The sequence below is a fragment of the Benincasa hispida genome, chromosome 5, assembly GCF_009727055.1.
Source record: "Benincasa hispida cultivar B227 chromosome 5, ASM972705v1, whole genome shotgun sequence".
Taxonomy (NCBI): Eukaryota; Viridiplantae; Streptophyta; class Magnoliopsida; order Cucurbitales; family Cucurbitaceae; genus Benincasa; species Benincasa hispida.
This window is the reverse complement of record NC_052353.1, coordinates 54,560,421-54,572,280: the sequence shown is the minus strand read 5'-3', so window position 1 is coordinate 54,572,280 and position 11,860 is coordinate 54,560,421.

Genomic DNA, 11,860 nt, shown 5'->3' with positions numbered 1-11,860 from the left:
CTGACATTTGTATAGATCAATATCAAGGTGAATGGAAAGAGTATTTACAGTAAGTGGGAGCGGGACGTATGAGAACACATCTCTCGATCTCTCTCATTAGTTTGAAGTAAAGTTTCATGCATGGCCTCGTGACATCGTGGGTGTCCCCCTAAAGGATGGTATTTTTGCATGACGCTTTATTCAAACTCCAATAGTGGATAGGGTTGCTTTAGTTTCCTATCCCAATCGGTTTTTTCCTACGGTTAGCTCATCGGGACAGAGCTCTAGGATCTAAAATGAGGGGGTTACACTTATAAGAATTGTTAATTGAGTTTAACAAATTCTAGACCGAACAATGGTGACTGATAGTTACAGTTACAAGATGTTGTTCTATCTACTGGTTGAGAATGTCTCATTTCAGTGAAGAGGTACTTGATCACCCGGTAGTAACTTTGTCCTGCCTCACTAAAACATCATTGCCAAATAGATGTCACTTGGGGTACATTAGACTATTTTGCTAAAATTTATTGGTTGACTTGTTGGTTTAATGCAAATAAACTAATAATAAATCATTTGTATGGTTTCAACAAGCTTTTATCAATATGACTTCCGCTACCTTAAATCTACTCGTCGTTGATAAATTAACAGACGAAAACCACGCTTCATGGAAAAACACGATCAACATAATACTTATAATCGATGACCTTCATTTTATCCTTATGGAGGAGTATCCTCCTATTCCAACTCCAAATGATGCTCGAAATATTCAAAAAGCGTACGAGCATTGGATCGAGCAAACGAAAAGATCCAAGCGTATATTTTGGTGAGTCTTTCCAAAGTCTTGGCAAAGAAGCATGAACTCATGCTCACAACTCGTGAGATCATAGAGCCTCTAAGGGGAATGTTCGGACAACCGTCTGCATAGCTCAGGCATGATGCTCTCAAACACATCTTCAATGCCCATATGCAAGAAGGGCCATCTGTTCAAGAACATGTTCTCAACATGATGGTCCACTTCAAATGTGTGCGGAGATGAATGGGTCCATCATTGTTGAAGCCAACCAGGTTAGCTTCATTTTGGAATCTTTAGTTGAAAGTTTCCTACAATTCCTTAGCAATGCTGTTTTGGATAGGATTGACTACAACCTAACTACCTTCCTCAACGAGCCACAAACCTTCCAGTTCTTGATGAAAAGAAAAGAACAGAAGGATGAGGCAAATGTTGCTTCATCCTTTAAGATGGAAAGTAGAAGAAGAAAAGTGGAAGAAGAAAAAAGATGGAAAGGAGAAAGCTAACCCACCAACTGCTACCCAAAAAGATAAGAAAGCCAAGGTTGCAAAGGGAATCTATTTCCATTTCAACAAAGAAGGACATTGAAAAAGAAAATATCCCAAGTACTTGGTAGAAAAGAAGAAGGCCAAGCAAAATAAATATGATTGGCTTGTTTTGGAAACATGTTTAGTGGATAATGATGATTCTGCTTGGATTATAGATGCTGACGTCACTAATTATGTTTGTTCTTCGTTTCAGAGAATTAATTCCTGGTGGTAACTTGATGTTAGTGAGATGACAATGCGGGTTGGAACTGGACACGTCGTCTCGGCTGTGGAAGTGGAAAATCTCCAGTTATCTTTATGAATAAATTCATTTTACTAGAAAATGTGTATGTAGTTCTTGGTTTAAAAACAAAGCTAATTTCTGTAAAGTGTTTGCTCGAACAAAAATATTTTATAAATTTCTCTATAGATAAAGTGTCTATTTCAAAGAATAGTGTCAATATTTGTTAAAATAATTTATATATGCTAAGGTCGTTAGCAATTAAAGCCCTACATTACACTGAAATGTTTAAAACTGCGGTAATTCAACAAAAAAGGCTTAAAATTTCTCCTAAAGAAAATGCCCAACTTTAGCATATGAGGTCAGGACACATCAATCTCAATAGGATTGAGAGGTTGGTGAAGAATGGACTTCTAAGCGAGTTAAAAGAAATTCTTTACCTGTGTGTGAGTCATGTCTTGATGATAAAATGACTAAAAGACCCTAAACTGGAAAAGATCAAAGGGCCAAAGAACCTCTAAAACTGGTACATTCAGACCTTTGTTATCCGATGAATGTCAAAGCACTGGAGGTTTTGAATATTTCATCATCTTTACTAANTCATGTCTTGATGATAAAATGACTAAAAGACCCTAAACTGGAAAAGATCAAAGGGCCAAAGAACCTCTAAAGCTGGTACATTCAGACTTCTGTGGTCCGATGAATGTTAAAGCAAGTGAAATTTTGAATATTTCATCACTTTTACTGATGATTATTCAAGATATAAGTATGTTTATTTAATGCAACATAAGTCTGAATCTTTTGAAAAGTTCAAAGAATTCAAGGCTGAAGTTGAAAATGCATTAAATAGAACAATTAAGATATTTCGATTTGATCGAGGTGGAGAGTTTTTGGATCTAACATTCTAGAATTATTTGATAGAACATGGAATTGTATCCTAACTCTCAGCACCTGATATACCTCGGTAGAATGGTGTATCAGAAATGAGAAATTGAACCCTGTTGGACATGGTTCGGTCTATGATGAGTTAGCTTCCTTACCTGACTCGTTTTGGGGTTATGCAGTAGAGATTACAGCGTACATTTTGAATTGTGTTCCATCCAAGAGTATTACCAGAACACCTTTGGAGTTATGGAATGGTCATAAAGCTTTACATTATTTCAGAATTTGGGGTTGCCCAACATATATGCTTAAGACAAATCCTATGAAACAAGAATCTCGTTTGAAATTGTGCCTAATTGTAGGTTACTTTAAAGGAACGAGATGTGGTTTCTTTTTCGATCCTAAAGAAAATAAAGTATTTGTATCGATAAACACTACTTTTCCGGAAGAAAACAACATAAGGGAGCACAAGCTTCGTAGTAAAGTTGTGTTGAATGAACTTTCAAAAGAAACTATTGAACCTTTAATAACAGTTGTTGAAGAACCCAACACCTCAACAAGAGTTGTTGAAATTGGATCATTTAGTAGGTCAAATCTACCTCAAAAGTTGAGGGAACCTTGATGTAGTGGGAGGGTAGTGAACTCACCTGCCCGTTACATAGGTTTAACGAAATTCCTAGCTATGGTAGCTGACGGAGATGTTAAGGTTCCATTGTCTTACAAGAAGGCAATGAAGGATGTTGACAAAGATGAGTGAATCAAAGCTATGGATTTCGAAATGGAGTCGATGTACTTCAATTCGGTTTGGGATCTTGTAGATCTACCTGATGGGGTTAAACCTATAGGTTGCAAATTTATCTATAAGAGAAAACAGGGTGCTAATGGGAAGGTGCAAACCATCAAGCCTAGACTAGTGGCAAAGGGTGAAGGAGTCGACTATGAGGAGACTTTCTCACCTGTTGCCATGCTAAAGTCTATCCAAATCCTCTTGTCCAATGCCTCATATTAAGACTATGAGATTTGGCAGATGAACATCAAGATTGCCTTTCTGAATGGCAATCTTGATAAGACCATTTATATAGAGCAGCTCGAAGGATTCATAATCTAAGGTTAAGAGCAAAAATTTTGTAGGTCCATTTATGGATTGAATTAGGCTTCTCGATCTTCGAACACAAGGTTTGATACTGTGATCAAATATTATAGCTTTGATAAAAATATTGATGAGCTTTCTGTATACAAGAGGATCATCAACAGCTTAGTAACTTTTCTAGTGTTGTACGCAGACAATATCCTATTCATTGGGAATGATGTAGGTCTACTGACTAAAGTTAAGAACTGGCTAGCGACCTAATTCAAAATGAAAGATTTGGGAGAGGTTCAGTTTGTTCTAGAAATTCAGATCTTTCGAGATCGAAAGAACAAAACGCTAGCTCTCTCTCAATCATCATACATTAACAAAATGCTTATCAAGTATTCTATGCAGAACTCCAAGAGAGGGTACTACCTTTCAGGCATAAGGTTATCTTGTCTAAGGAACAATGTCCTAAGACACCTAAAGAGATTGAGGAAATAAGATGGATTCCCTATGCATTGGCTGTTGGTAGCTTGATGTATGTGATGTTATGTACGAGACCTGACATTTGCTATGCGATAGGGATGGTCAGTAGATATCAGTCTAATCTAAGATATGATCACTGGACCGCTGTTAAGAACATCTTCAAGTATCTATGGAGAATGAGGGACTACATGCTTGGGTATGGTTCTAAGGATCTGATCCTTATTGAATACACGAATTCTGATTTTCAGACTGATAAAGATTTTAGAAAATTATATCAGGATCAGTGTTCACTCTTAAGGGATGGGCAGTAGTTTAGAGGAGCACCAAGGAAGGCTGCATTGCTAACTCCAATAAGGAGGTTGAGTATGTAGTGGCTTATGAAGCAGTTGAGAAAGCTGTTTGGTTCAGAAAATTCTTGACTGATCTGAAAGTTGTTCCAGACGTGTCAAAGCCCATCACACTTTATTCTGATAATAGTGGTGTTGTGGCTAATTCTCAAGAGCCTAGGAGTCATAAGCGTGACAAACACATAGAGGGGAAATATCATCTCATCTAAGAGATTGCGCATCGAGGGGACGTGATCATCACGCAGATAACTTCGGAGCACAATGTTGTTGATCCATTTACAAAGACCCTCACGACTAAGGTGTTTGAGGGTCATCCTATAGAGTATGGATTTATGGGACAGACCACGTTGAGACTAGAGTAAGTGGGAGATTTATACTCGGTGGTTTGTGCCTTAGTTTATTGATTTTTGTATTTTGTATTTTAGTATGACTTTTAAATTGTACGACCCACTAGCTTTAGGTCAAGTAGGAGATTGTCAAGGTTGATGCCTTAAATCTCATAGGTTCCCATAGTTTTGTAAATGTAATGTACAAACGTTTTATTTTATGTAATAAAATATGTGATGTTTTATTTCAAAATTAGTTGCATCAACCACAAACTAATAAATGAACATCCAAGGTTATCTTGTAGCTTAAACATGTATATAGAGACATACGGGTGGATCATGTTTAAGTGATAACCTAAATGGTCTATAGTAGATGGATACAGTTGGATACCTTATCCTAGTGACACTACGAGTATGACCCACTTTATAGAAATGTTGTAAAGTGCTACAAATGATCTAATCCTGATCATTTATGTGGAGATGTGAGTGGGGATATTCTATACAAAGGAATTTGTATAAGACCAGACCACGAAATGTTTATTCTCATTATATAACGCCGTTCATAATATAGATTTACATTTCACTAGGATGACCATAGGTAAAAGAATTGAATCTTTGAGTGAGTTATGAATCCTATCTATGAAGGCGGGTCTTTTGTTGTATGTTGAGAGTGTCATTACCGACTTAACAACTACCATTTTGAGGATTCGTCTGATTGGGGAGTTGGGAACACAAAATATACAAGAAGGAATTCAACCATTCCCTAATTCCGGACAAGTAGATAAATTACTCCTTAAAGGCTGATTTCAGGGCTTGAACAATGTGGTGCCACAACCCCTTTGATAACTGGCAACAGTTTATTATAAGCCTTTTATTTGAATTATGAGGGCTAACAAGTAGCAAATGCGGTGATAATACTTAGAATTTGCGAAAAACTAGAGTTTTTGCGTCGATTAACACCATAAATCCGCATTGACCCCAATATTAATGTGTTACTCTCCGTGCCAAAGTGTCTATTTTTTTGTAGCTATCGTAGGAATCAAACACATGCGTTGGAAATAAGCAATCACAAACAAAACGCATGCGCTTGAAGCCAAGGCGACCGCAAAGACATAATGCATGCTCTGAAAATCGAGCTATCGCATAGACGAATGCATGCGGTTGATTGCATTGCGCCCATACGCATGGAAGGTACGGTGATCGAATGCGCCCATCGTATGGAAGTTGTGGTGATCAAGCAAATGCGGTGATCACTTGGAGATTGCGGCCACGGAGTGATAACCATAATGGAAGGGCAATCGCAAGATGGGTAGAATGCGTTTATACTTCAGCTCGATAAAGCTCGAACATATACCTTGGGAGTATCAGCAAGATAAGACGATGTGACATTGCCCATACTGCGACAAAGGCAGCAGTGAGACATAACGCAATCATGATAGCTGTCGGCGTTTAAACTCTATAAATAGCCCCTTGGACCTTCATTTCAAAGTATCCAAACTTCTGCCTCAAGGCAGAGGTTTGCGATCACAGATGAGAGCATAAGCGAGATTTTCAGTGAGAATTTTTCATCTCCACAAACCAGACCGGGTGACGACCAAAGCTTTCACTAGAGATGGACTCGAGAGAGACATCTCCACCATTCATCCATGGCACCACCAACAGCCTTGACACAAAATCTTTCATTTCTCCTCTAACCTCTGTATTGTATTATATTTTAGCTTAAGATATTAAGACATTTTGTAATCAATGCATATCTCGATTCCTTCAATGCCATCTTCTTCATCATCTTTATCTTTATTGTTGTTTACCTTCATCGTTTATTTATCAAAGGCGATCGCATACTTAATCGTGTAGCCTAGAGATAGGACGCATGTAGCAACCCACCGAGAGGTGTGCATTGTGTGAGTATAGTGAGTTAATCCTCTTTGCTTGGTGAAAGGCTGTAGTAACGCTTGTCTATGGGTTGTTTCAATGCTTGTCTATAAGTTAATTAGTCGCGTCTAATTGAATGAGAAGATAAGAGATGGAATGCACTAAAGCAAAGTATACATTATTCCTAGAGATAGGCACAATCTTATGCTCGATGCAACCATGCACTATAGAGATATAGTCATGCGACTGACCACCGAGAGGTGTGCGATAGGTTAGTGTGACGAGCTCAGATTACTTGAGCAATTTAAGATGATAAACATTACTATGCGTTAACGGTTGTTGTGTATCTACCAATTCTCATCGCACATCTCCTATTGCTCTATCTGTTTAGTTAGGAGTAGGAATAATGTGTATATCTATTAAACTTCTTCTTTTTACTTTTATTCATCGCCTCAAACACATTGCTTCACAAGAATTATTGAGTGACAAGTCCCTATGTTCGACCTCGGATTACCCGAGAAACTTGTGATCGCGTTATACTTGGCGTGAGCGTAAGAAAACTTGTGATAGGAATGCATGATCATTGCATACTAGATTAACGCATTTCCATTCTAATGCATGACCTCCAACACATGGGTATAAACGCATAGCTTAAGCCATATATAATGCATAATTGCGTTCACCCCTAATATTCTTCAACACCTCTCTTGGCCCGAGAGAGGTTTAATCATAGTTGGACTATGATTTATTGTTCATTAGAAGGATCAATGGTACTTAAGGATTAAGATGTAACTACAGGGGCAAAAGGATAATTTTGGCCCAGTTGTACTTACGAGCTATTTGTGAAGGGTCATCGTACTATTGATTGGTTATATCCAATTGACACAAAAAATATTTGTAGTGTGAAGAGTGTAGCTGTCGGTCTTTAGTGGAGTGCCCGATAGGTAATGGATGGTGAATAATTTAATTAAAGAGTTTATTTAATTATTCACGTACCGTTGAAGCTTCAAGCTATAAGTCCATGAGGTCTCCTTGGTAGCTCAATGAATTCAGTTGAGGATCAGTTCCTGTCTCTTATACACATCTAGATGTGTATAAGAGACAGTCCCTCGGTAGCTTAACCGAATTTAATGAGAATAAGTTTTTGGATTAATTTGAATTGTCCAAATTATTGAAGGAATTAGTTATATGTGATATAATTAATTTAATCTAATTATATATGATGTAATTACTATAATGTAATTTGAGAGGAAAAAATACATTATAGTAATTGCATCCTATATAATCTGTCTCTTATACACATCTAGATGTGTATAAGAGACAGGATATGATTAATTTAATTTAATTATATATGATGTAATTACTATAATGTATTTGATACATTATATTAAGTATTTATGGGAGGAAATAAATATTTGAATATGATTCAAATGTTAGTTATATGATTTGGATTCATGTAGTTGAGTTTAATGTAAATGTGATTTTTATTAAAAGTCATTTGTGAGAGAGAATTGAAACTATAGGTTATATTGTATTTAATGCAATATAAAAACTATAGGTTATATGTTATATATGATATAATATATAGTTATGTATATATGTATAATAAATTAGTTGTATATATATATATATATATATTAAAATTAAATTATTTTATTTTATTTTTATAGTAAATTAAAGGGAGAGAAAAAACTTCCCTCCCTTTAATTCTCACCACATATCATAAGTGGAAGGTTGGGGTTTCCTGACATTCTTCTTCTTCATCCTACAAAAATAAAAAGAAAGGATACACATAATAGTTCTATGAAAGAAAAACAAATCCCATCCTCCTTCGTATCCTCTTTCTCAAATTCCCTTCTTCATTTTGAAGAGCGTCTTCAAAAGGTAAGGGTTTTTCTAACCCAATTTAACTTTCTGCAATTTATTTTTTAAGTATGTTGTAATTGTTTGAATTAAATGCATGATGTAATTGTTTCTCTGTAAAATTTTGAATTCTGTAAAAAATGGGATTTGGGATGATCCATCACTTCTACTCATGGATCTCCTCATCAAGGATCCTTCAATATGCACAGTCGTTTATCTTAGGGGTAAAATTTTCAGTATATCCTCAGTCATCTTTACATATCATCTGGGTCAAATGGTCCATTTACTCACATTAAATCATGCAGTTCATTCAGTTAAAGATTAACAGTCCAAGCAATATAAAGTAATCAGTCCACTCTGTCTAAAATATACAGTCCAAGTAGTAGAGACGGCTGGTTCGAAGGTGAACAAGTAGAAAGACACTTATTAACACTTTTAACTCGCATAATACCCTTGAATCCTGAATCAAGCCCCAAATGTGGTTGAATTCAAAACCTCTTCCAAATCTCAAATCTATGAACCAAATGTCATGGGTAAACAACGTCTGGACCAATAATCTAATGGTTAAATGGGTATTAAAGATATGTTCAAGAAAGATTGACAAAACCCACTAAAATCTCACTTAAACATAATCTGGCAATAAACGGTGGCAGACGGTGACACGCGTCGGATGTTAGATGAGGTAGACAGATGGGCAGGGGCTGGGCAAATGGCGGTGATAACTGGTAGAAATATAAGTTATTTAAGCTTAAATTATTAAAACAATAGGAGAAAGCGATAGTAAAATAGGCAATATTATGATTGAATGCGCCAAACTAAAAGAAATTGTGATCGCTAACGCTCATCGCATAAAAGCAGTTAAACTGCGTTATTCTGTGCAGGTACAATGCGATGGCGCGTCTAAAATTGCGATTCAAGGATACAATGAGATGGCGCATTTGAGTTTGCGATCGCAAGAAGTACCTAAAAAATGTTCGCATAAATACCTTACGTAAAGGCGACAACATAATAAAATATGATGAGACGTAAAGCTGATAATGGTCAATTCTGAAATACAGTTGACGGCTGTTAAAGACCATACCGTTGCAAACTTCCAGTGATTTTTAGACGGCGCAACACAGTATGGAAATTAATGTTGCCCATCCATGCAATCATTAGTGAGAAGAACTGCTTCACCTTGAAATCTATAAATACCCAATGTTACCAAACCAGAAAGAGAGCGTGAGGAGACGAGGAAAAACAAGGGAAGGGAATTCTTGAAAAGAAATTAATTTTCGGAGAGGTCGAGAGACTGCCAGAAAACAACACGAAGAAGAGACATCCAACCCTTGCGAGAGTAAGATTCTACCAATCGGAAAAGAGTTGAAGTGATAAGAGCAGTGTGAAAAAGCCACGGGAAGCAAGACACTGCTTACCTGGCTTGATATTTCTCACTCCATTTATTGTTTTGTACTTAACACTTGATTTGCAAAAATGGAAACTTCATTTCAATTCATGTCCAGTCTCTCTACACTATGCATGAGTAACTAAAATTGTGAATGGCACTAGCTAGCATGACTTAAGCTATGCACTTCATGCGATCATCTTGTCTTATGTATGTGTCATTCATCATTTGGAGTGCTTGAGACAATAGTCTAAAGACAGAATCTAGGCTTGAGGGAGTCGGAATAGATCACATAAGAAAGAGTAGAGACTTAGAAATAAGTTCTATCTACTACATTCCATACACATCGCATGCATCCTAGAAATAGGAAATGTGGCATTATGCATTAAGAAATGTAGTGCTTAATTTTTATGTACAACATGATCGCATGACTTGTACAAAATCTTAAGAAATGTTAGCTAAATCTCTTCTCAACCCCTTCATCGCATACTTGTTATAACACCACCTTTTCATCGCTCCGCGTTTAATTCCATCGCATTAGAAAATCTAAATTAAATCACCATCTACTTCTTTATCACCACCCTAATAGAATCAGAGAGTCCATCGCATATCTATTTAGTAATCCCTGTGTTCGACCCTGGACTTACTAGGACCCTAAGAAGGCTTATACTTGGGCTTTGTTAGGAAAACTTGTATGATCATCGCATCCACACATCATCGCATGATAAACCAACGCATCAAGTTTTGGGCGCCGTTGCCGAGGATTACAGTATAGATTGTGCTAACACCAAACCTCTTTGATCTTTGTAGCTTTCGACCTTTGTTGAATTGCCATTCCATCTGTGAAGAAAGAAGCAAGCGTCGCATAAGCGAAGGACAAATTCCTGAGCTCAAATACGACCTAGAGATCGAAATAACTTTTCGCAAAAGACAGAGAAACATACGTAAACGACAAGGAAGAGTTCACATAATGGCTGAACAACTTGAAGAACGAGTAGCAAATGAAAACAACATGATGACAAATCCTATCCTACTGGTAAATGATCGCAATAGACCCATCCGGGACTATGCGTCACCAAACTTGTATGATTCTCCCCAGGAATCATGAGACCAGTATTGGATGGAACAAGGTTCGAGGTGAATCTAGTAATGTTATAAAGATCCGCATGCCCATTTACGAAGTTCATTGAAATCTACAACACCTTTGTGTTCCCTAATATTTCCCCAGAAAAGGTTCGACTCACGTTATTTCTATTTTCACTATGCGATAAAGCAAGAAAATGGGCTTACTCTTTCGAACCAGGAGAGATAACTTCAAGGGAGTAAGTTGTGGAGAAGTTTATGAAGAAGTATTTCTCTCCCACAGAGAATGCCAGAAGAAGGAAATTGATCATCAATTTTGAACAAGAAGAAGATGAATCGCTCAGTGACGATTGGCGAGATTCAAGAGACTAGTACGTAACTGCCCACACAATGGATTATCAGATTGCCTCCAAATGGAGATTTTCTATCATGGACTCAATTATGCATCGCAGATAGCTGCCAATGCGGCAGCAGCAGAAGGTTTGTTGGACAAAATATATAATGAAGCAAAGAACATTCTTGATCGCATCTCGAAAAACCATGAAGATTGGCAAGAAAGTGATCAAAGAAGAATGTTCAGAGAAGGTAATGTGAGTAATGGTGCCATCGCATCATTACAAAATTAGATGAATGTGATGATAAATTTGTTGCAAGACATCGCAATAAACAATTCAGGAACTTGAAATGGGCAAGTCAATGTGATAGAGCAAACAAGCACCAGTTGTGTTGTATGTGAAGAATCACATTCTTTTGAGGAATGTTCACACAATCCTCAATCAGTTTACTTTGTCAAAAAAAATCTGTTTTCAAAAAGTTACAACCCAAGGTGTCGAAATCACCCTAATTTTTCTTAGAAGAACAACCAATAGCAAGGCAGTCAGTCTGTGGCTCAGAGAGAGGGACCGCTAGGGTTTTTCCATAGAACTAATGGACAATAGCAACAACAAGCTAGCAGCTCTCAAACACCATCCTCATCATCCCTAGAAAACTTGTTAAATCAATACATCG